Source organism: Macrobrachium rosenbergii, chromosome 20, assembly GCF_040412425.1.
Source record: "Macrobrachium rosenbergii isolate ZJJX-2024 chromosome 20, ASM4041242v1, whole genome shotgun sequence".
In the NCBI taxonomy this organism is placed as follows: domain Eukaryota; kingdom Metazoa; phylum Arthropoda; class Malacostraca; order Decapoda; family Palaemonidae; genus Macrobrachium; species Macrobrachium rosenbergii.
Window position 1 is genome coordinate 47179482 of NC_089760.1, and position 27393 is coordinate 47206874.

Here is a 27393-nt window from a genome sequence, read left to right on the forward strand (position 1 = left end):
GCATTTTTATAATTTTATTACAAAAATAAACCATAAATAATCTGCCCAAGCTACAAACACTTACTTAACTTTCAAAAATGACACAATCACCTTACACATACATTAATTTAACACTGGCTTAAGCTGGGTTAACAATGCTGAGGACGACGTGGTCCTCGAGAACACATGAACTGAATTTACAGAAAAACGAAGGATTGCACTAAAATACTCAGATCTTGACTTTACAAAGTAAACTTTGCTATGAATGACATGCTATAGTGACTTTACTGACAAGGGAAGAATTCTGGATGCGTGTGGGTCGCTCGACAATATAAAAAAACTGAAAGTTCAACAAACTTACTTGAATCAATTCTCATACAAGTAATCGTATAGTACTCTGTCTCTGGACATGCTACATGCCCTTGCAGTATAGTGGATGGCCTCCAATAAACATGATAAAATGGTAGTGCTGAACTTGGTCACTGTGCACATATCCGGCCATTAACCAGCTTTCCACTATGCTTTGATCAGCAGCCCACCTACTGTGCGTATGACAAGGTTCGCGTCTAGGGAGGAAGAGAGTGCACAGGGGCTCTGCTAGGGTTTTTATACTCACTTGCTACGATCTTTCTAGGGCTCTGTTAGGGTTTTTATACTCCCTTGCTATGATCTTTCTAGGCTCTGCTAGGGTTTTTACACTCCCTTGCTATGATCTTTCTAGGGCTCTGCTAGGGTTTTTATACTCCCTTGCTACAATCTTTCTAGGCTCTGCTAGGGTTTTTATACTCCCTTGCTACGATCTTTCTAGGGTTCTGCTAGGGTTTTTATATTCCCTTGCTACAGTTTTTCTAGGGCTCTGCTAGGGTTTTTATACCCCCTTGCTACTATCTTTCTAGAATGTTAAAAATTCCAGATTAAATATAACATCTCCACAGCTGAGTATTTCTAGCGCAAATCTCTTATAAGATAAAGGACAACCTACCGAGCACTTTACAGAAACCAAAAATGTGTTACAAATTAAATGAAATCAGTAATTTTTGAGTCAACTTCCATGCACTTCACTTCTACATCAGCTTATGACTTGGTGTGTCCTAAATGCGTGCAATTGCAATAAAAAAAATTATACTAAACAATTATTAAAACGACTAGATGGAAGTTTTATGTTGGCAAAAATCCTGCAGCAAATTTTTTTCAACATTCTCCCAGCCAGATGGATCTGACAGCAAGGCCACAAAACTAAGAAATGACAGCTGAAGCAGATAAGGTTCGGTTTTGATTTACAGCCCTGATGTGACTGGAGACCTCCACAATTGCAGCTGGCTTGTAGTATGAGTAGAATATTGACACTATTTCTTGCCCTACAATCTTACAATACATCAGTACGTAAAACAATGAAATGCAAACAATTGTCACAGTGGTGCTCCTCTCTCTCAGTAGCACACAGAACTATCAAACTATCTCACAGTTCCATTACGCTCGTTCCTCCTCAAGGAACAATGTTTATACACAACACTCAAAATACTAGCGTTTTTCCTCTTGTATCCAAGATTTCATTTTTCCCTCATTGGGCAAGAACAGATTTCCTTTTGGGTCTATCCCAACGCTATCAAAATTCATTGGATTCTGTCTATTGCTACTGTCATCACCCAATGTCTCTGATACATTACCAATTAGTTCATGATTCTACAGTATTCAGCACTTCATATTTGTTATCATTCACAGCACGCTCTATATCTCATTCTACACTTACGAGTTCGTTCTCGTTAGTCACCGCATTTGACGTTACATCACTATTACAGTCTTCGTGTCAGTCATTTACCTCTAACAGCACAGTGTGTTCAACAGGTATGAGACATTCCTCACCTTCACATAAAACCTTTGCTGAATGTACAACATTGTCTTCTCCGGGGTACAATTGCACAACTTTCCCCAGAAGCAAAAACTGTGACAAAGGTCAATCTTCTTCACTAAGATGACGTCACCGCATTGAAGTGGAGTTGGCGTTCCAGGGCTGAAATCATGACACTGGCCAAGAGCCTGTAGATATTCTGAGCTCCAACATGATCTAAATGCTCGTGAGCATCAACCAATCTGAAGTATTCGGCACGAATCTTCTTGGTGGTGAAGGTGTCTAACATAGCTTCGTGAGTGCTGCAGCAGGCAGCAAGTGAATGATCCCACTGGTAGGAAATGTGATGGGATGAGGACTTCATCCTCGCAGGCACCACCACAATAAGTAAGAGGACGGTTTTTGACAACACACTCTGCCTCTTTGGCTAACGTTCTCACTTGTTCTTCAGTGAACAAGGCTCTATTGAGTGAGACTACCAGGACACGTTTGTTACCACGATTAGTGTTCAAACATTCCACCCTTCCAAGGCAAACATGGAGTCTGGAATTTCCAACGAATTCCTCGCTGTTTCAAATATGTCTGGGTCGCATCCTCTTCACAATGGTTGGCCAACAAGTCACTTGCTGACTTGAATTTAGCACGATTATCGGAATACATCTCTGCTGGTGCACCATGACAGGCAGCAAATCTACGTAGACACAAGATGAAGGTGTCAGCACTGAGGTTTGTTGTCAGATCCAAGTAAACGGCAAGAGTGCTGAGACAAGTAATTAGGAGAATGTAGGCATGACCATCCTGAAGGTTGATTGGACCTGTGTGATCGAGTTCTACATAGGGAAACGGTATCATCAGAGTCACAGAGGGCTCAGTAGCGTGGGTCGAGGAGGTCGCGACAATGGAGCTCTGTGCATCCTTTTATAGTCTAAACAGCTACTAACAACTCTTTGGCTAGCACTCTCACTGTTGGCGTCCAACACTCTTGCCTGAAAATTGAGATAAATGTATTGACGCCACAGTGAAGGTTGGTGTTATATGCTTGAGATACAGCAATACAAGCTTTCCCTTAAGGAGCAACAAAATCAAATCATTCTTGGTGGTACTAGGGTGTTTCAATCTATATCTTGAAAATATTACGTTATTAATTAATACTAAATTTAATTATCTGGCAAAATTGACAGCTTCATGAGAAGTTTCTCCACCTTCCTCCAGATAACTACATAAAGTGGGCCAATGGTGGAATTGTTCTACACATGCTAGCTTTGTTAATGGATTATCTCTAATCTTCAAGAATTTACAAACATGATACATGATATTGTAAGGAGAGCTGTAGTTGGATATACTCTCCCAAAAGTGAAGTAATGGAGCAGGAGGTGCTGGCTGAAGTTCTTTCTGCAACTCTCATAGTGCAGACATTATTAGTGATGAAGATGCATCGTCTCGTGGGTCATCAGTTGCTGCCAGGGGTTCCTGAGTGTGCAGCGGGGCTGGGCCTCTCGCCCACAAGGACTTCTCATGCAGTTGTTTGATGTCTGCCCCGCAGGACAAAACATTGGCAGGGTTTTCTTTGGTTGCGATAAAGGATAAAGGATACCTCCCATGTCCTACTGGCTATGAAAGTATTTTTGTTCTCAATCTTGCTATCCACCCACACCACTGCTACTTTGCTATCTCCCCAGATAGTTACTTTACTGAATTTAAAAATCTGATTGAGATACTTTGCTAGTCTGGCCCCAACGAGTAAGGCCATTAGCTCCAATCGTGGGATCGTTAGCGTGTGTTTCTTACGAGGGGCAATTCTTAATTTAGCAGTTAAAAGATAGGTCTCCCCATTGACATTTCTAACATAGGCTACTCCCCTTTCGAATTTTAGTTTGTCTACTTCTTGAAAATCAGCAAGGATTTCTCTCACTTCTGCTGCTCTTTCAGGGGTCAGCACATCGTCCCAACCCACTTTCTCATTCCACAGAACTTGCAAAAAAATCTTACTTCTAACAAAGATAGGGAAACAAGACCTACAGGGTCGAAGTTTGACACAACTAAGGACGGAACTTTTTTGCTTGATGGGTTCCCATTAATTACTCCCTTCCCCTTGAATGGTTTGAGTGACAGAGTCTGATTCGTGATTCCAAATCATTCCAAGAATTGGAATCTCTACTGGTTCTTCTACATGAGTCTCCTCATCAAATTGCCATTGTTCTAGCCCATCGCCTGAGCGGCAAGTGAGCGCACTCCAAAACTGCTTTTACTTGGTCTGAGTCTTCCCTCATATTTTCTACAGAGACGTACGTTTTCAGAAAATTATCAACATAAAAATGCTTTAAGAGCTCATCTCTACCCTCCCTCCTCAGATGAGTTTGTAAGACTTGCTGCAAGAGGTAGGGGCTCGAGGTTACACCAAATACTACTACTTTGAACTTGTAGGAACTAATGTTGCTGGAATTTTCTGGCCACAGAAAACGAGCATATTTTGCACCTTCAGGGTCCAACAGAATGCAATGAAATGCTTTAGTTATATCAGCTATCACAACATAAGGCTTAGATCTGAATCTCATCAACAAATTAAACAATACTTCTACCAAGTTAGGTCCTGCATAGAGCCACTCATTAAGTGACCGCCCACCAGGGGCGGCTCGTCAATAGGGACTGTGAGACTGCAGCCCCCAGTGGATTTTGCGAAAATAAAGTTAATTTATTGATGTTTGACTATCATTAACATGAAAACAATTCTCATATATTTATATGAAAAAATTACTGCAAAACAATGAGGAACGTGAATTATTTACTATTTAATGATACTAAAGGGAGAAGGAGGGGAAGCTTCCTGGGCAGTATGGAGAGTGGACTGCCTCCCATGCAGTCTTGTTCAGACGTTGGTGTGACGGTTGTTTGAATGGGTGTGGAGAGCGGGAGAAGGGGAGGCTTCCCGGGTGGTGTGCAGAGTGTGGACTGCCTCCCACCAGTCTTGTCTCAGACGTTGGTGTGATGGTATGTATGTTTTTTGGTCGCTCTTATTTTTTGATAGTGTTTAGCAATTTGCCAGGGATGATTTTAAAATATTATTGATCAGTGATGGCTTGTGCTCAATTTTAATTATCATAGATGTTGTAAGATCACAGAAACATCGTATAAAATAGTATTTATTCTTCTTTTCACAGGTAGGCCTAGCATTATTTTGCAAATGGCACAAGAAGCAAAGACGGTTTCTTCATTGAAAGAACTCAATTTTTCACAATTAACAGCCCTCCCATCAATAACAGTCACGAGTCGCCACTGCCGCCCCACCACTTTGCTTTGAAGAAACATTAAACACTACTCTAGTGATGTAGTTGCGCTTACCTTAATTACCCTAAAGTGAGGCATGTAATACCCCTCGATGACTGGGCTGGTTACTTTACCAATGAACCTGGCATCTACGTACGCTTGAATTACATCTGAATATTCCTGATAATATAAGGGATCATGACTGAATCAAGCTTCTAACGATGTCAAGTGAGCAATCACAAGTTTGTAATTGGTAGTTGGCCTCTCGCAATCATGGAATGGCAGACTGACCATATAACCTTGCAAGGCTTGCTTAATGCTGCTTACAACACGATGCACCACAGCAAGGTGCAAAACAGTAAATTGCTCATCTGGCTGAATACCCAGCGTATCTAACCTCCACCACTCATCTGCGTCATGTTCAGTCTCTTGAACTCTACACATAAGTAGGGTTCTCACAGTGGACATGTCAACACCCTGTCTAGCCCATCCTGGGAGTCTCCTATAAGGGGATACCCCATTAGGTGTCACAAATAAATTTATGCCATTGCACTTTTCTAAGCCTTATACAAAATGGTTGAAATAATTGATCTTTACATTCTCTAACATATCACATTTAACCTCCTGATCAGCTAGGGTGTAACCTCTCTGTTCTAAATGTTCTCTAACTTTCATTAGCCCAACGTTGTGAATGGGAGTATTTACTTTGTCGTGAACTAACAACCGTAACCTCAGGACTCGCTGGCCTATTTACAGCCTACATGCTACCAAATCAAACTCTCCTTCAATTACATCAGTCGCAAAAGGCGCAATGTTCAATGACTCTCTTAACCTCTTCTTTACCGACAATTTGTTTGGGGGTACTGGGAGTACCAACATTGAAGACTATTGCACAGTACCAGGTACATGAAGGTGGTACTTGCATACTACCAACCTTCCTCTTTTCAGCTCTAGACCTCTTATGATTTCGTAAATTCGGTTTGAAGGGTTTGGAGCAAAACAAACAATATTGGCACTTTCAGGCATATGATGAAGCAAAACAAACGTTATTGCTGGCTATAGATTCAGACATTTGGATACATACTGTGTATACATACATGCACACATACACATATACAAGTGTCTCTCTCTCTCTCAAAAAGATGATAAAAAAATTTAGTATAGTATTTGGAAACAAGTGTAATCTCTCTCTGAAATAGATGAAAAAGTGTTACAAGGCAACACTCACTGTATATTCATGCGTGGCAAGTGAAAGGGTCATTTCGCTTTGCACTTCTGAGCAATATAGATGGAGTATCTAGTAGGCTCTGGGTGCTGTGTTTAGTACCAGCCCCTTAGCGATGTACCTAAAAAACATAAACGTGTATATGTATATATATATATATATATAATATATACGTACACCAGGAAATTTGGTGCAACAGCAAACGCAATGTTTATGTTTTGTTAAGCTTCTCGGTAAAGAAGAGGTTCATGACTGGAAGGTCTAATTCGGCTACCAAACAACTACTTATAAAGCTCCTTTCACTTCCAGTGTCAAAACATACTTGCGTTATGCATTCTTGGTTATTACTATTGCGAATAATAGCTGACGCAGTTGGTAATAAAGTAGGTGGCAACTCCACGCTGCTAGTAGAATTCAAACGACTAGCATTAACCGTTGGTTTCTCGTCTGATATATTACACTGACAGTTTACATTAGGTGTTCTCTTTGGGCTTTCTTTTGACTGGCTCTGATTATGAGTGATGGCTTTAGACACAAGGTTAGATCTAGGAACAGTGTTACTAGCTGAAGCTACGTTATTTTGACCAGATTTTACGTAACTAGAACAAATGAGGGAATGATAACATCATCCACAAGTTTTGCAATTTTGGTTACTACTGCTCTCATGACTACGATGTCCTTTCCTAGGGCAATTGAAACAACGTTGTTTCTGGATTAAAACCCCTCTTATGGTCATTGACAGTGGTAAATTTGCGACAATCATTCATGGAACGCCCTTTGTTACAAAAGGGGCAGGATTTGATGCGAGCAGCAGCTGCTGGCTGTTTGGTCTTAGGCTTTGAGTCTGACAATGACGATGGCATCATAATTGCAACGTCGCTCAAAGTAAGAATATGGAAATCTAGGGCATCATACAATTCAGATATGGTATAATCTGCCTTACGCAGAAAATTGACTACTTGAGGATAGACTCTCCCGAAACATGTTTCTTGTTTACTACATTAAGTACTATACCTTCTCTGCCTGAAATGGGACTAGTTCTTTCAATTTGCTCTAGTGCAACATTAAGCTCAATACAAAATTTTCTGAGGTTTTCATGCTCAAATGTAGGGATAGGCAAATCCCCTAGGCGATTGAACAACAGAGCCAACGTCTGTTGCGTATTGCCATACATTGTGTCTAGGAGACTTATCGCTACTTCGTAGTTCTCCTTGGTAACACAGCGATTTTATCAATCAGAGCGTCTCTTCTCCCAATACGCTAACAGGTGTGTGAATTTAATGATCGGACTCTGCTCCAAACGGTTGTGTATGTACACATTAAAAATTGTCTAAATGTTTCATACTCACTCAATTCTCCTTTAAAACTTGGCAACTGGATCCATTTCAATTCACCTTGCAATGGCTGATGGGTCTGGGCAAGTTGTGAAGCTCTGGCCTGAAGGGCGCTTTTTGCAGCTCCAGTATCGCTGAGCGCATTACACGTATCTTGCTTAGTAACACCTTCTAACTTAATCCCAGACTAAAAAACCTCTTCAAGTTCATCATGATCTCACTCAATCTTCTTGATGAGATCTCTATAAGTTTCGACAGAACGAGCCTGTTGCAGCTCTAGTTAGCTTCCTTTTGGTAATGTGCAAGGAGAGTTAATAAAGCTGATACTTTTAGCTGCTATTTTGTTATGTTACGTTACAATGAATTTACTAAAATTAATTTTACTTTAGTTATGCACTTGGGTGTTGCAACTCGTTACTGCAGATCAACAGCATTGGTTCGGACCCGACCACCACTACTTTATTGTGACAACAAATTCATTTGTACAATACACATCCAGAATTCTGTAATTAATGTTACTTAAAATGGCATAGCCTACCATGCGCATTCTGGCTCTTTGTCTACGTATCTGGTTTGAAGGACCAAAATGTCGAGAATTTTCTCGACGTGATGTGAACTGTATATTTAGGTACATGCCCGATGTTTTGGGCTGAGACATGTAGCACTCGCTGGTCCGGAGTTCGATTCCCCGGCCGGCCGATGAAGAGTTAGGGGAATTTATTTCTGGTGATGGAAATTCATTTCTTGCTATAATTTGTTCGGATTCCACAATAAGTTGTAGGTCCCGTTGCTAAGTAACCATTGGTTCTTAGCCACGTAAAATAAGTCTAATCCTTTGGGCCAGCCTTAGGAGAGCTGTTAATCAGCTCAGTGGTCTGGTAAAACAAAGGTATACTTACTTATCCAAACACAAAGGCATTTTTACAATTTTATTACAAAAATAAACCATAAATAATCTGTCCAAGCTGCGCACATTTACTTTACTTTCAAAAATGACACAATCAACTTACACATACATTAATTTAACACTGGCTTTAGCTGGGTTAACATTGTTGAGGACGAAGTGGTCCTGGAGAATACATGAACTGAATTCACAGAAAAACGAAAGATTGCACTAAAATACTCAGATCTCAACTTTACACTTCACAAAGTAAACTTTGCTATGAATGACATGCTATAGTGACTTTACTGACAAAGGAAGAATTCTGGATGCGTGTGGGTCGCTTGACAATATAGAAAAACTGAATGTTCAACAAATTTACTTATCAATTCTCATACAAGTAATCGTATACTACTCTGTCTCTGGACATGCTACATGCCCTTGCAGTATAGTGGATGGCCTCGAATAAACATGATAAAATGGTAGTGCTGAACTTGGTCACTGTGCACATATCCGGCCATTAACCAGCTTTCCAATATGCTTTGATCAGCAGCCCACCTACTGTGCGTATGACAAGGTTAAGTGTCTAGAGAAGAAGAGAGTGCACAGGGCTCTGCTAGGGTTTTTATACTCACTTACGATCTTTCTAGGGCTCTGCTAGGGTTTTTACACCCTTGCTACAATCTTTCTTGCTCTAGGGCTCTTTTATACTCCTTGCTACAATCTTTCTAGGGCTCTGCTAGGGTTTTTATACCCCCTTGCTCGATCTTTCTAGGTTCTGCTAGGGTTTTTACTCCTTGCTACAATCTTTCTAGGGCTCTGCTCTACAATCTTTCTAGGGCTCTGCTAGGGCTTGCCACGATCTTTCTAGGGTTTTTTATACTCCCTAGGGTTTTTTGCTACAATCTTTCTAGGGCTCTGCTAGGGTTTTTATACTCCCTTGCTACAATCTTTCTTTCTAGGGCTAGGGGGTTTTTACTCCCTTGCCAATGATCTTTCTAGGCTCTGCTAGGTTTTTATACTCCCTTGCCACTGATCTTTCTAGGGCTCTGCTAGGGTTTTATACTCCCTTGCTACAATCTTTCTAGGGCTCTGCTAGGGTTTTTATACTCCCTTGCTACGATCTTTCTAGGGTTCTGCTAGGGTTTTTATACTCCCTTGCTACGATCTTTCTAGGGTTCTGCTAGGGTTTTTATACTCCCTTGCTACAATCTTTCTAGGGTTCTGCTAGGGTTTTATACTCCCTTTGCTACAATCTTTCTAGGGCTCTGCTAGGGTTTTTATACTCCTTGCCACGATCTTTCTAGGGCTCTGCTAGGGTTTTTATACTCCTTGCTACGATCTTTCTAGGGTCTGCTGGGTTTTTATACTCCCCTCGCCTGCTACAATCTTTCTAGGGTTCTGCTAGGTTTTTATACTCCCTTGCTACGATCTTTCTAGGGCTCTGCTAGGGTTTTTATACTCCCTTGCTACAATCTTTCTAGGGCTCTGCTAGGGTTTTTATACTCCCTTGCTACAATCTTTCTAGGGTTCTGCTAGGGTTTTTATACTCCCTTGCTACGATCTTTCTAGGGGTTTTTATACTCTGCTACAATCTTTCTAGGCTCTGCTTTATACTTTCTACAATCTTTCTAGGGCTCTGCTAGGGTTTTTATACTCCTACAATCTTTCTAGGGCTCTGCTAGGGTTTTTATACCCCTTGCTGATCTTTCACGATCTTTCTAGGGTTCTGCTAGGGTTTTTATACTCCCTTGCTACAATCTTTCTAGGGCCCTGCTAGGGTTTTTATACTCCCTTGCTACAATCTTTCTATGGTTCTGCTAGGTTTTGTATACTGCCCTTGCTACGATCTTTCTAGGGTTCTGCTAGGGGCTCCCTTGCTACAATCTTTCTAGGGTTCTGCTAGGGTTTTTATACTCCTCTTGCTACAATCTTTCTAGGTTCTGCTAGGTTTTTATACTCCCTTGCTACGATCTTTCTAGGTTCTGCTAGGTTTTTATACTCCCTTGCTACAATCTTTCTAGGCTCTGCTAGGTTTTTATACTCCCTTGCTACGATCTTTCTAGGTTCTGCTAGGTTTTTAAACTCCCTTGCTACAATCTTTCTAGGGGGCTCTGCTAGGGTTTTTAGGCTCTGCCATGGTTTATACTCCTTGCTATGATCTTTCTAGGGTTCTGCTAGGGTTTTTATTGCTACGATCTTTCTAGGGTTCTGCTAGGTTTTAAACTCCCTTGCTACAATCTTTCTAGGCTTTGATCTTTCTAGGGTTTTTATACTCCCTTGCTACGATCTTTCTAGGGTTCTGCTAGGGTTTTTATACTCCCTTGCTATGATCTTTCTAGGGTTCTGCTAGGGTTTTTATACTCCCTTGCTACAATCTTTCTAGGGTTCTGCTAGGGTTTTTATACTCCCTTGCTACGATCTTTCTAGGGTTCTGCTAGGGTTTTTATACTCCCTTGCTACAATCTTTCTAGGGCTTTGCTAGGGTTTTTATACTCCTTGCACGATCTTCTAGGGTTCTGCTAGGGGTTTTATACTCCCTTGCTACGATCTTTCTAGGGTTCTGCTAGGTTTTTTACTACACTTGATCTTTCTAGGGCCCTGCTAGGTTTTTTATACTCCCTACGATCTTTCTAGGGTTTTTATACTCCCCTTGCTACGATCTTTCTAGGTTCTGCTAGGGGTTTTTATACTCCCTTGCTACGATCTTTCTAGGGCTCTGCTAGGGTTTTTATACTCCTTGCTACGATCTTTCTAGGTTCTGCTAGGTTTTTATACTCCCTTCTGATCTTTCTAGGTTCTGCTAGGGTTTTTATACTCCCTTGCTACAATCTTTCTAGGGTTCTGCTAGGGTTTTATACTCCCTTGCTACGATCTTTCTAGGTTCTGCTGGTTTTATACTCCTACAAGTGTTTACAATCTTTCTAGGTTCCTGCTTGGTTTTTATACGATCTTTCTAGGGTTCTGCTACTCCTTTGATCTTTCTAGGGTTCTTTTTATACAATCCTTAGGGGTTTTATACTCCCTTGCTACAATCTTTCTAGGGTTCTGCTAGGGTTTTTATACTCCCTTGCTATGATCTTTCTAGGGTTCTGCTAGGGTTTTTATACTCCCTTGCTACGATCTTTCTAGGGTTCTGCTAGGGTTTTTACACTCCCTTGCTACGATCTTTCTAGGGTTTTTATACTCCCTTGCTACGATCTTTCTAGGGCTCTGCTAGGGTTTTTATACTCCCTTGCTAGGGTTCTTAGGGGTTTTATACTCCTTGCTATGATCTTTCTAGGTTCTGCTAGGGTTTTATACTTTTACGATCTTTCTAGGTTCCCCTTGCTATGATCTTTCTAGGGTTTTTATACTCCCTTGCTACGATCTTTCTAGGGTTCTGCTAGGGTTTTTATACTCCCTTGCTACGATCTTTCTAGGGTTCTGCTAGGGTTTTTATACTCCCTTGCTACGATCTTTCTAGGGTTCTGCTAGGGTTTTTATACTCCCTTTTACATCTTTCTAGGGTTCTGCTAGGGTTTTTATACTCCTTGCTACTGATCTTTCTAGGTAGGGTTCTGCTAGGGTTTTATACTCCCTTGCTACAATCTTTCTAGGGTTCTGCTAGGGTTTTTATACTTTCTAGGGTTTTATACTCCTTGCTATGATCTTTCTAGGGTTCTGCTAGGGTTTTTATACTCCCTTGCTATGATCTTTCTAGGGTTCTGCTAGGGTTTTTATACTCCCTTGCTACGATCTTTCTAGGGTTCTGCTAGGGTTTTTATACTCCCTTGCTACGATCTTTCTAGGGGGTTCTGCTGGGTTTTTATACTTTTTATCTTTCTAGGGTTTCACTCCCTTGCTATGATCTTTCTAGGGTTCTGCTAGGGTTTTTATACTCCCTTGCTACGATCTTTCTAGGGTTCTGCTAGGGTTTTATACTCCTTGCTATGATTGCTACTCCTGCGATCTTTCTAGGTTTCTGCTAGGTTTTTATACTCCTTGCTACGATCTTTCTAGGGTTCTGCTAGGGTTTTTATACTCCCTGCTATCAATCTTTCTAGATCTTTCTAGGGTTCTGCTAGGGTTTTTTTATGATCTTTCAGGGTTCTGCTAGGGTTTTTATACTCCCTTGCTACGATCTTTCTAGGGTTCTGCTAGGGTTTTTATACTCCCTTGCTACGATCTTTCTAGGGCTCTGCTAGGGTTTTTATACTCCCTTGCTACGATCTTTCTAGGGTTCTGCTAGGGTTTTAGGGCTTTGCTACTCCCCCTTGCTACGATCTTTCTAGGGTTCTGCTAGGGTTTTTATACTCCCTTGCTACGATCTTTCTAGGGTTCTGCTAGGGTTTTATACTCCTTGCTCACAATCTTTTAGGGCCCTGCTAGGTTTTTCCCTTGCTACGATCTTTCTAGGGCTGCTAGGCCAGGGTTTGCTATGATCTTTCTAGGGTTCTGCTAGGTTTTTATACTCCCTTGCTCACGATCTTTCTAGGGCTCTGCTAGGGTTTTTACTCCTTGCTACGATCTTTCTAGGTTCTAGGGCTTCTACAATCTTTCTAGGGCTAGGGTTTTTTTTTGCTATGATCTTTCTAAGGTTTGCTAGGGTTTTTATACCCTTGCTACGATCTTTCTAGGGCTCTGCCAGGGTTTTTATACTCCCTTGCTACGATCTTTCTAGGGCGATCTTTCTAGGGTTCTGCTAGGGTTTTTATACTCCCTTGCTACGATCTTTCTAGGGTTCTGCCAGGGTTTTTACACTCCCTTCCTATGATCTTTCTAGGCTCTGCCAGGGTTTTTACACCCTTGCTATGATCTTTCTAGGGTTCTGCTAGGGTTTCTTGCTACGATCTTTCTAGGTTCTGCTAGGTTTTAGAAGTTTTACTCCTGCAATCTTTCTAGGGTTCTGCTGCTACAATCTTTCTAGGGTTCTGCTAGGGTTTTTATACTCCCTTGCTACGATCTTTCTAGGGCTCTGCCAGGGTTTTTTACTCCTTGCTACGATCTTTGCTAGGATCTTTCTAGGGCTCCTTGCCACGATCTTTTAGGGTTCTGCACTCCCCTTGCTACAATCTTTCTAGGGCTCTGCTAGGGTTTTTATACTTTACATCTTTCTAGGGGTTCTGCTAGGGTTTTTATACTCCTTCTATGATCTTTCTAGGGCTCTGCTAGGTTTTATACCCCTTGCTCTGATCTTTCTAGGGTTCTGCTAGGGTTTTTATCTCCCTTGCTACAATCTTTCTAGGCTCTGCTAGGGTTTTCTACACTTTCCTAGGGTTTTATACTCCCTTGCTATGATCTTTCTAGGGTTCTGCTAGGGTTTTTATACTCCCCTTGCTACGATCTTTCTAGGGCTCTGCTAGGTTTTTATACATCCTTGCTACGATCTTTCTAGGGCTCTGCTAGGGTTTTTACACTCTATGATCCTGCCCGATCTTTTAGGGTTCTGCTAGGGGTTTTTATACGATCACGATCTTTCTAGGGCTCTGCTAGGGTTTTATACTCCCTTGCTACGATCTTTCTAGGGTTCTGCTAGGGTTTTTATGCTCCCTTGCTATGATTTTCTAGGGCTCTGCTAGGGTTTTTTACCCTTGCTACGATCTTTCTAGGGCTCTGCTACGATCTTTCTAGGGTTCTGCTAGGTTTTTACACTCCCTTGCTATGATCTTTCTAGGGGCTCTGCTAGGTTTTTATACTCCCTTGCTGATCTTTCTCGATCTTTCTAGGGCTCTGCTAGGTTTTTTACCCTTGCTACGATCTTCTTTCTGCAGGGTTTTTATACTCCCTTGCTACGATCTTTCTAGGGTTCTGCTAGGGTTTTTATACTCCCTTGCTACGATCTTTCTAGGGTTCTGCTAGGGTTTTTATACTCCCTTGCTACGATCTTTCTAGGGCTCTGCTAGGGTTTTTATACTCCCTTGCTATAATCTTTCTCTCTGCTAGGGCTACGATCTTTCTAGGGTTCTTTAGGGTTTTTACACTCCTTGCTACGATCTTTCTAGGGTTCTGCTAGGTTTTTTTACTATCTTTCTTTCTCCCTTGCTACGATCTTTCTAGGGCTCCCTTGCTAGGGTTTTTACACTTCTGGTAGGGTTTTTACGATCTTTCTAGGGTTCTGGTAGGGTTTTTATACTCCCTTTGCTACGATCTTTCTAGGGCTCTGCTAGGGTTTTTATACTCCTTGCTACGATCTTTCTATTTTCTAGGTTCTGCTAGGGTTTTTATACTCCCTTGGATCTTTCTAGGGTTCTGCTAGGGTTTTTATACTCCTTGCTACGATCTTTCTAGGTTCTGCTAGGGTTTTTATACTCCCTTGCTACGATCTTTCTAGGGCTCTGCTAGGTTTTTTATTTTGCTACGATCTTCTAGGTTCTGCTAGGGTTTTTATACTCCCTTTCTACGATCTTTCTAGGTTCTGCGATACCCTTGCTAGGGATCTTTCTAGGGTTCTGCTAGGGTTTTTATACTTGCTAGGTTTTTGATCTTTCTAGGGTTCTGCTAGGTTTTTTACTCCCTTGCTAGGGCTTTTATCTTTCTAGGGTTCTGCTAGGGTTTTTATACTCCCGACGATCTTTCTAGGGCTCTGCTAGGTTTTTATACTCCCTTGCTACGATCTTTCTAGGGTTCTGCTAGGTTTTTATACCCCCTTGCTACGATCTTTCTAGGGCTCTGCTAGGGTTTTATACTCCCTTGATCTTTCTAGGTTTTTATATCAATCTTTCTAGGCCCTGCTAGGGTTTTTATACTCCCTTGCTACGATCTTTCTAGGTTCTGCTAGGGATCTTTCTAGGGTTCTGCTAGGTTTTTATCTACTGCCCTTGCTACAATCTTTCTAGGGTTTTGCTAGGTTTTTATACTCCCTTGCTACGATCTTTCTAGGGTTCTGCTAGGGTTTTTATACTCCCTTGCTACGATCTTTCTAGGGCTCTGCTTGATTTTCTACACTCTTTCTTGCTAGGTTTTTATATCCTTCTATGATCTTTCTAGGGTTCTGCTAGGGTTTTTATACTCCCTTTTGATCTTTCCGATCTTTCTAGGGATTAGGGTTTTTATATCTTTCTAGGGCTCTGCTAGGGTTTTTTACACTCCTGCTATGATCTTCTTTCTAGGGTTTTATACCCTTGCTACAATCTTTCTTGCTAGGGTTTTTATACGATCTTTCTAGGGTTCTGCTAGGGTTTTTTACTGCTACTCTGCTAGGCTGATCTTTCTAGGTTTCTGCTAGGGTTTTTATACTCCCTTGCTACGATTTTCTAGGTTTTTATACTCCCTGCTAGGGCTCCCTTGCCAGGTTTTTATACTCCCTTTATGATCTTCTTTCTAGGGTTCTGATCTTTCTAGGGTTTTTATACTCCCTTGATCACAATCTTTCTAGGGTTCTGCTAGGTTTTTATACTCCCTTGCTATGATCTTTCTAGGTCTGCTAGAGGTTTTTTACGATCTTCTAGGGTTCTGCTAGGTTTTATACCCTTGCTACGATCTTTCTAGGTTTTTTATACTCCTTGCTATGATCTTTCTAGGCTCTGCTAGGTTTTTATACTCCTTGCTATGATCTTTCTAGGGTTCTGCTAGGGTTTTTATTTAACATCTTTCTAGGTTCTGCTAGGTTTTTCCTTGGATCTTTCTAGGGCTCTGCTAGGGTTTTTATACTCCTAGGGCCCTTGCTAGATCTTTGCTAGGGTTTTTTACGATCTTTCTTTGCTGATCTTCTAGTTCTAGGTTTTTATACTCCCTTCTACGATCTTTCTAGGGTTCTGCTAGGGTTTTTATACTCCCCTTGCTGGCCAATCTTCTTTCACGATCCTTTTCTTAGGGTTCTGCTAGGTTTTTATACTCCCTTGCTACGATCTTTCTAGGGTTCTAGGGTTTTTATACTCCTTGTGATCTTTCTAGGGTTTCTAGGTTTTTATACTCCTTGCTACGATCTTTCTCTGCTAGGTTTTTATACTCCTGCTGATCTTTCTATGGTAGGGCTCTGCTAGGGTTTTTACACTCCCTTGCTACGAGATCTTCTAGGTTTTTATATGATTTTCTTTCTAGGGTTTTTATACCCTTGCTGATCTTTCTAGGTTTTATAGGGTTCCCTTGCTACGATCTTTCTAGGGCTCTGCCAGGGTTTTTACACTCCCTTGCTACGATCTTTCTAAGGGTAGGTTTTTATACTCCCTTGCGATCTTTCTAGGGCTCTGCTAGGTTTTTTTTGCTAGGTTTTTATATTTCTTGCTATGATCTTCTAGGGTTCTGCTAGGTTTTATACTCCCTTGCCATGATCTTTCTAGGGTTCTGCTAGGTTTTTATACTCCCTTGCTACGATCTTTCTAGGTTCTCTTTCTATGAGGGCTATGATTTCTAGGGCTCTGCTAGGGTTTTTATACTCCCTTGCTACGATCTTTCTAGGGTTCTGCTAGGGTTTTTTACTCCTTTGCTATGATCTTTCTAGGGTTCTGCTAGGGTTTTATACTCCCCCTACAATCTTTCTAGGATCTTCTAGGGCTTGCTACGATCTTTCTAGGTTCTGCTAGGGTTTTTATACTCCCTCACTATGATCTTTCCTATGATCTTTCTAGGTTCTGCTAGGGTTTTTATACTCCTGCTATGATCTTTCTAGGTTCTGCTAGGGTTTTTATACTCCTTGCTACGATCTTTCTAGGGCTCTGCTAGGGTTTTTATACTCCTAGGGTTTTTTACCCCCTTACGATCTTTCTAGGGTTCTGCTAGGGTTTTTATACTCTCCTTGCTATGATCTTTCTAGGGTTCTGCTCCCCTCTGATCTTTCTAGGGCTCTGGTAGGGTTTTTATACTCCCTTGCTATGATCTTTCTAGGGCTCTGCTAGGGTTTTTATACTCCTTGCTACGATCTTTCTAGGGCTCTGCTAGGTTTTTATACCTTCTGATCTTCTAGGATCTTTCTAGGGCTCTGCAGGTTTTATGATCTTTCCTAGGTTTTTATACTGCTTGCTACGATCTTTCTAGGGTTCTGCTAGGTTTTTATACTCCCTTGCTACAATCTTTCTTGCTAGAGGGCTCTGCTACGATCTTTTAGGGTCTGCTAGGTTTTTTACTCCCTTGCTACAATCTTTCTAGGCTTTGATCTTTCTAGGGTTCTGCTAGGGTTTTTACACTCCTTGCTACGATCTTTCTAGGGGTTCTGCTAGGGTTTTTATACTCCCCTGCTGATCTTTCTAGGTTCTGCTTACGATCTTTCCTCTATGATCTTTCTAGGTTTTTATACTCCTTGCTACGATCTTTCTTTCTAGGTGCTATGATCTTCTAGGGCTGCTAGGTTTTTACACTCCTTGCTACGATCTTTCTAGGGCTCTGCTAGGGTTTTTATACTCCCTTGCTGATCTTTCTAGGGGTTCTGATCTTTCTAGGGTTCTGTTTTTATCTGCCCTTGCTAGATCTTTCTAGGGTTCTGCTAGGTTTTTTATACTCCTTGCTTGATCTTTCTAGGGTTCTGCTAGGTTTTTATCTGATCTTTCTAGGCTTTTCTAGGGCTCTGCTAGGGTTTTTACACTCCTGCTTGATCTTCTAGGGCTCTGCGATGTTTCTGAGGTTCTGCTAGGGTTTTTATACTCCCTTGATCTTTCTAGGTTCTTCTAGGGGCTTCGATCTGCTAGGTTTTTATACTCCTTGCTGATTTTTTTCTAGGGTTACTCCCCTTCTGATCTTTCTAGGGGTAGGGTTTTTATACTCCCTTGCTATGATCTTTCTAGGTTCTGCTAGGGTTTTTATACTCTGCTAGGGTTTTTAGGTTTTTATACCCTTGCTACACTCCCTTGCCATGATCTTTCTAGGGTTCTGCTAGGGTTTTTTTGATCTTTCTAGGTTCCTGCTACGATCTTTCTAGGGCTCTGCTAGGGTTTTTACACTCCTTGCCATGATCTTTCTAGGGCTCTGCCAGGTTTTATACTCCCTTGCTACGATCTTTCTAGGGCTCTGCTAGGTTTTTTACCATGATCTTTCTAGGGTCTGCTAGGTTTTTATACTCCCTCTATGATCTCTTTTTATGCTAGGGTTTTATACTCCCTTGCTACGATCTTTCTCCTTTCTAGGGATCTTTCTAGGGGTTCTGGGCTCTGCCGATCTTTCTAGGGTTCTGCTAGGTTTTTACACTCCCTTGCTACGATCTTTCTACGGTTCTAGGGCTAGGCGATCTTTCTAGGTTCTGCTAGGGTTTTATACTAGGATCTTTCTAGGGTTCTGCTAGGGTTTTTATACTCCCTTGCTACATGATCTTTCTAGGGCTCTGCTAGGGATCTTTCTAGGTTCTTAGATCTTTCTTTCTGCAGGTTTTTTTATCCCTTTGATCTTTCTACTAGGATCATGATTTCTAGGGTTTTTATACTCCCTTGCTACGATCTTTCTAGGGCTCTGCCAGGTTTTACACTCCCCTTGCACGATCTTCTAGGTTCATAGGGTTTTTATCTTTCTAGGGCTCTGCCAGGGTTTTATACTCTTTACACTTCTCTGCTAGGGTTTTTATACTCCCGATCGATCTTTCTAGGGCTCTGCTAGGGTTTTTACACTCCTTGCTATGATCTTTCTAGGTTCTGGGTTTTTTACACTTCCTTTCTTCTAGGGTTCTGCTAGGTTTTTATATGCTATGATCTTCTAGGGCTCTGCTAGGTTTTTATACTCCCTTGCTACGATCTTTCTAGGGCTCTGCCAGGGTTTTTATACTCCCTTTCTACGATCTTTCTAGGGCACTCTGCTATGATCTTTCTAGGGTTTTTACACTCCCTTGCTACGATCTTTCTAGGGCTCTGATCTTTCTAGGGTTTTTACCTTGCTTTGCTAGGTTTTTATACTTCTCTAGATCTTCTAGGCTCTCTAGGGTTTTTATACTCCCTTGCTACGATCTTTCTAGGGCTCTGCCAGGTCTTTTTACTCCTTTGCTACGATCTTTCTAGGTTTCTAGGGCTGCTGATCTTTCTGCTACGATCTTTCTTTCTGCTAGGGGGCTGCTAGGGACTCTTTACGATCTTCTAGGGTTCTGCTAGGGTTTTTACACTCCTTGCATGATCTTTCTAGGGCTCTGCTAGGTTTTTATACTCCTTGCTACGATCTTTCTAGGGCTCTGCTACGATCTTCTAGGTTTTTATACTCCTTTGCTACGATCTTTCTAGGGTTCTGCTAGGGCACTCCCTGCTAGGGTTCTTACACTCCCTTGATCTTTCTAGGTTCTGCTAGGGTTTTGCTATGATCTTTCTACGATCTTTTACACTCCCTTGCTACGATCTTCTAGGGCTCTGCTAGGGTTTTTATACTCCTTTGACGATCTTTCTAGGGCACAGGTTTTTACACTCCCCTTGCTACGATCTTCTTTCTAGGGCTCTGCTGTTTTTATACCAGGGCTCTGCCAGGTTTTTACTCCCTTGCACGATCTTTCTAGGGCTTGCCTTGATCTTTCTACGATCTTTCTAGGGCTCTGCTAGGATCTACGATCTTTCTAGGGCTCTGCCAGGTTTTTTACTCCCACCGATCTTTCTAGGCTCTGCTAGGTTTTTATACTCCTGCTACGATCTTTCTAGGGCTCTGCTAGGGCTCTGATCTTTCTAGGGCTCTGCTAGGGTTTTTATACTCCCTTGCTACGATCTTTCTAGGGCTCTGCCAGGGTTTTTACACTCCCTTGCTACGATCTTTCTAGGGCTCTGCCAGGGTTTTTACACTCCCTTGCTACGATCTTTCTAGGGCTCTGCTAGGGTTTTTATACTCCCTTGCTACGATCTTTCTAGGGCTCTGCCAGGGTTTTTACACTCCCTTGCTACGATCTTTCTAGGGCTCGATCATCTTCTAGGGCTCTGCTAGGGTTTTTATACTCCTTGCTACGATCTTTCTAGGGCTCTGCTAGGGTTTTTATACGATCTTTCTAGGCTCTGCTAGGTTTTTACTTTTGCGATCTTTCTAGGCTCTGATCTTTCTAGGGCTCTGCTAGGTTTTATACTTTATATGATCTTTCTAGGGCTCTGCTAGGGTTTTTATACTCAGTTTTGCTACAATCTTTCTAGAATGTTCAAAAATTCCAGATTAAATATCACATCTCCACAGCTGAGTATTTCTAGTGCAAATCTCTTATAAAATAAAGTACAACCTACCGAGCACTTTACAGAAACAAAAAACTTGTTACAAATGAAATGAAATAAGTAATTTTTGAGTCAACTTCCACGCACTTCTAAGTCAGCTTATGACTCGGTGTCCTAAACACGTGCAATTGTAATAAAAAAATTATATACTAAACAATTATTAAAACGACTGGATGGAAGCTTTATGTTGGCAAAAATCCTGCAGTAAATTTTTGTCGACACACTTGTATGCCTGTCGAAGTCAGGTTCTGTACTTAGTTTTACCGAAAAGTAGTTCCAATGCATTTACTACAACACAATTTTATATCGTAGAATATACTCTGTACATAATTTCATGATGGTAATTACTGATAATCGAGTGAAGCTCCATGTGGATTTTCTTGGGGGCTCCATATCTTGTCAGTGATGAAAATCCTGAAATATTTTGGAAAAATTACCTTTATAACATCTTTTTCCATTCATTATTAGAAAGCCCTTTGAAAATATGTGGAGCACCTGTAGTCAGACACAAGAATGCCTTTGGAAAGACGAAATACCCATTATTTAGTAGCAGAGAAATTTCTTCTCCTGAGGCCAGCAGCAGTCACATGCATTAGGTTTCTGTGACACTGCAATCCTACACAATGCCAGGGGAACGAGATGCAAATGAAATACCTCCCGAGGTCCGGGAGTGCTTAGGTAGGGGTTGTTGATTTCATGGTGGGCGGAAATACTAAATCGCCTACAAGCTTCTTCTCTCAAGTCCTAAGGCCAGCTATAACCACACTCTTTTGCTTTACAATACCAGGAAATTAAAATTATCGCATTCTCGTTTTTCTACGCGCTGTGCTAATCGCGAATGGCTAGGGTCTAGAGGGTATAAACCCCGTGCTCTCTCTGTGCTGTTGTTGCAAAGATTTCTTATATATATATATATATATATATATATATATATATATATATATATATATATATATATATATGTATATGTGTGTGTGTGTATATGTGTGTGTGTGTGTGTGTGTGTGTGTGTGTGTGCAGTCTCTACAAGCTTCTCTGTCCCTCCTTTTGCCGAGCCAATACACTACTGTTGTATCGCATACAGGTCATTTACTCATTACCGAAAGACTATTTTCTCGCAGACGAAAAAAAAGACACTTGCAAAATAAGTGCAATTTCGCAAATAAAGACATTATATGCTACTTTTAATCATAAGCAAACCCACAGTCGATGACAATAAAAAATTTGTTCGTTTTTCCGGACCTTTTCAAGGTGCAACTGATAGATAACACACGTCGCACGTTGAACACCAGCACATATTAGTCATATTCAAGTATAATTATATCTGAAACAACATTCGATTACTTCCCTACCAAAAATCAGAGAGCGACTAGCCACTGTAGAACGTCAGTTACCAGTCATAATAACATCTAATAAGATGCTGATTTTCATACGACTCAAAATATTGGAGACAGAGGCGTTCGACAGTTATACTTCATTTTATTGACAAAATATCGATCGTCCATCAAACCTACTGGCCCATGGTACGCCAAAAGCCCCCCTCATCCAAGCTGGGGGACAACGGAAACTCGTCTCGCACCCACCTGCTCTCCTACCCCGACCCCCCCGACCCAACAACCCTCGATAATCCTACCAGCCATAACCCCCAGGGAAGACTCTTCCACCACATCCACAGTATAACAGCTGGCATGTAAACGATATCTCCCGTGGGAGGGAGGGAGGGCGGGGGGGGGGAGAGGGACACCAGACACAGGACAGCAGTAGGGAAAATGAGGGAGGGGAGGAGGGAGGGAGGGAGGGAGGCTTCATGTGGAAGGGTCCAGTGGGTTTCATATATCTGCTGAACCTTTTCCTTTTAGTTCCAAGGTTATGCTGCACAAGTTACTCGGGGTTACCGCCAGCAGTATATCCTCAGTTTAGATAAGGAGAAAAGCAAACCATGATTAGCCTAAGTTCCAATTATAAATCGAAATAAAAAATACTTCTCCCGGAGGGATTAACTACGGTAGTAAACCTTAGGCCTATTATGCAAACACATACATAATGCACACACACATACATACATACATACATACATACATACATATATATATATATATATATATATATATATATATATATATATATATATATATATATATGAATTGAATTTCTTTTACTGTAATCCAGCAGAGCGCCGTGAAGATAAAAACGCCCATAAAAACACTACCTTTCATCTTCACGCACACACTTCACAGCGTGCTGCTGGATTGCAGTTAAAGAAATTATATATATATATATATATATATATATATATATATATATATATATATATATATATATATATATATATATATATATATCACTGGCACATTCATAGTTGCAGAACATTTCCAAATGAATAGCAACTTTATACACCTTCAAACAAGGTTCATGAGCACACGTCGAACCCCCTGCATGGTCAGATCCATTCACCATCTAATTGGGCCTCCAACCTTAGGCTCTTTCCCCCCGGCCTCGTCCCCTTCTTCCTTCTAACACTTCCAAATACTGCACTCTTCCACTAACCTACTGCCCCCTATTCTTGTTACAAGACCGTATTTTTACTGCTCACATTGGTCAATGATTGTAATTCTGATGTATCAACTCCCAGCTGAAGAACGCGGGTCAGGAGAAAGATTGACAAAAGTAATAAGAAAATTAATGACTGCCATGTTCACATTAATTCTAATATGTACTGTACACACACACACACACACACACTCACACACACACATAGATATATATATATATATATATATATATATATATATATATATATATATATATATATATATATATATATATTATATATATATATATATATATATATATATATATATATATATATATATACATATACATGTACATATTACACACACATATATATACATATATATATATATATATATATATATATATATATATATATATATATATATATATATATGTGTGTGTGTGTGTGTGTGTGTGAAGTGACACTCAACTTGGGGCTACTGGATGGAAAATGGATAGCCATAGGCTCTCTCAGAAGGTAATGCTGTCGTCTTATAGTTTTATATCAAGAACTCTAAGCTCGGAAGAGATACATTGAAAAAGTAGTCTGTGTAACACACACTTTATATATTTTATATATATATATATATATATATATATATATATATATATATATATATATATATATATATATACACACACACACACACACGCACACTAGCTGACCAACAAGGCTCTTCCCGGGATGACTGAATGACAACTGATAAACTTTCTCTCTCTCTCACTTTTTCCCTCTTTCTCCTCCCTAACAACCCCTCTACTTTCTCTCTCACTTCCTCTCCCTCTCACTCTTTCTTTTCCTCACCCTCTCTCCAACCCTCCCTGTCTCTTTCCCTCTTTCCTCTCCCTAACACCCCCTCTACTCTCTGTCACCCCCTTCCCAACCCCCACCCCCTTTGGTGCTAGTGATGTCTTACCCCCACAGTATTCTTTCCTAGAATGTAAGTCATAATAATGTATACCAAGTTTGGCTGTAATTACTCAATGCATTTCAGAGTTATGCTGGCACATACACATAAACACACACACACATAATACATACATACATACATCTGCATTTATTTATTATATATATATATATATATATATATATATATATATATATATATATATATATATATATATATATATATATATATATATATATATAATCAAGAAGGAACAGATCAGTGAAAAACATGAGAAGTATAAATAATAAATCATTAAATTTAGTGTCTACTGTACTATACAGAACACATAAAAAAAACTCGCCGAACGGCGCAATCAAGTTTTCTGTGCAGCATACAGCTGTACGAAACTCTCGATGTGCTGCAGTATGAAACTCTCAGCCACAACCGGGCAGCGCTCAGTTGCTCCCCGGATGTGGTCTAGTGAAGATGAGTCGGAGGCGGTTAGCATCTGTAGCGGTGCCAGACGGACGATCAATGGCTAACCTTAAATAAAATAAAAACTACTAAAGCTAGAGGGCTGCAATTTGATATGTTCGATGATTGGAGGGTGGATGTTCAACATACCAATTTGCAGCCCTCTAGCCTTAGTAGTTTTTAAGATCTGAGGGCGGAAAGAAAAAGTGTGGACGGACTGACAAAGCCATCTCAACAGCTTTCTTTTACAGAAAACTAAAAATGATAACTAAATGAGAAATTCAAGAGGTAAGGTAAAGAATTTCAATGAAGTAAATCATAAAAAGTATATAATGACAAAAATATCGTGAAAAAAAATATACAAGCCACAAGCGAGCGATGCATGTAGGCTACACCTGGGCTTGGGACCAGGTCGTACTTTCAATTGAATTTGAAGTTGCTCGAAAACATCATAGACACACACACACACACACATGCGATTTCTAGCTTTTGAGCAGAAAAGAGATGTGAGGGAAACAAAATGACAAAAGAAGACACTGAACGTTCGAAAACGGTGTCTACTTCCGTAACCCCGCACCTGTGATAGATAACAATATTGCACGAATAATTTTTATATATTATATATATTGTACAGGAGCGTTCATAACTAAACCTAATAAATTACATTTCTATTAAAATACATACATAATTAACTACAACTATCATATCCACTACAATTTTGTAAGCATCAAGATACAACTACACTTTCTAAAATCATTACAGTAGGCCTATTGTTCATGATAATGAAGGTATTTATGAAATATAGATAATTTACATATATAATTTATATATATAGTGTGTGTGTGTATTTGTGTGTGTGTGTGTAACATGAAAAATGAATGTTATATGTTAGGAAAATCAGTCAAACACTCTGACTTATCATTGTGATTATTATCGTAATAAAATAATTGAGGGCGCTGAACTATTACCGACTCTGTCGTCAGGTCCTGGAGGATGAGCATTTTTTAATTTTACAGTGGAAGAATTTTCTAACTCTAGTCTTCTGTTGCAGTAATTAACAACATCAAGAATAATATTTGCCTGTTTAAATGGATGTATTTTAAAATACTCATATTTGTTATGATAGCTGTTGTTATAAAAAAAATTACTATTGTGTAAATTCCTATGGTTATTGATTCCTCAGTGTGAAGAAGATCCAGTCTTCCCTACATATTTCACACTAAACACACACACGCACACACACAGCATTTTATCAAACGAACAACTCCTGTCCTTGTACATAGAGGTACCTATTATAATCAATAACGTATTCAGTTCTGAGATAGTCTTTTGTCATTACACTTTTCCAAAATGTTGCCAGGTTACTACCAGGCGATGGTAGTGAAATTTATAGAAACAGAAGTGTATTCAATACAAAAATAAAGATCACCATCAGCGAAAGGAAAGCACTACGTAGTCATTTGACTCAAGTGGTAGTAGATTCAGAGAAATATAGAACTAAAGCAGTCATAGCCAAATTAATAGGAAATATCAGAGTTAATAAGGATTAAAATAAAAAAAAAAAGAATGAACTATGTGTGTTGAGAAGACTAGAATCGGACGAGACACGAGTGGCGAAATTCAAGAAGTCCTTAGTGTCACTCACCCTCAAACATCGTGTCATGTCGAATTCGCTATCTCTCAGCCATTAATTATGCATAAGGGCAATTATAACTGATAGACGTATTGCCTCCGGCCAGGATTCGAACATGGGCCTTAGGTTTAGAAACAGTCGTAAACAGTTGACTTCGATCACTCAGCTATTAAAAGCTGGACCGGATGGACTTTTCGGTTGTAATTCCCCTTGGTAAGTTATTGCCTAGGTATAGAAAATACAATATTAAACGATATTTACGATTTAAATATCTGTGAATATAAAAAGCCTTCGTATGTATGACAAAAATGTGCGCACACACACACACACACACACACACACACACACACACACACACACACACACACATATATATATATATATATATATATATATATATATATATATATATATATATATATATATATATATATATATATCGAATTTCAACAGAGAAAAGAGAAGCCATTGGTCACTCACACATTCACACTGAAGGTAATGAATGCAGTTCTCAACTATGGCACCAGCAGCATTTCCATTCTACTTTTTGCCTTTTGTTTTTGTACTATTTTATTTATACCATTGCGCACAAATGGTAAAGTTTAACATACTGAAATAAAGTAAATCACGCACCCTTGATATTTATAGTCATACAGTATTTCTGTAATTGTGTATGCAATGCTAGAGAAACATCAGTCTAATTCCTTTAGGGAAAAATGTGTTAGAAAAAAAAAAAGAATGGTATACCACGGAAATGGAAGTTTCTGAGGATGGAGCTTTGAAGAAATTTGAGACAAAATACCGTTGCACTTCCTCTGAAATATGGCTTACATCTATAATCACAGCTCAGGGTTATATATATATATATATATATATATATATATATATATATATATATATATATATATATATATATATATATATATATATATATATATATATATATATGCAGTGCACTAGGTAACGAGGTGCTTCATACGGCTAGTCTACACTGTCCAACTACAAGCAGTGTCAGATTATCCTAAATTAACAACAACATTTTAAAAACACTCACTTTTTGACACTTAATAATACTGACTAGAATGGAAGACTAATATACTGGATAAAGGAAAACCGATTCCTTTCCAGCAGAAATTCGTTATTACGAGGGCAACAGGGACTTTCTTGCCTCACTGACACCAACAAAGTCACGTTTACAACTACGACCGTGACTTCGTTCTTCC

At 40.0% G+C, this 27393-nt stretch overlaps 1 long non-coding RNA gene across 1 annotated transcript; it reads right to left on the reverse strand.

Annotated features, from left to right (window-relative positions):
- LOC136849335 (uncharacterized) lies at nucleotides 1-27393 on the reverse strand. Its single transcript, XR_010856293.1, has 2 exons — nucleotides 27225-27393; nucleotides 1-2814 (listed from the first exon to the last, which is right to left on the reverse strand). It is a non-coding gene; the product is annotated as an uncharacterized lncRNA (long non-coding RNA).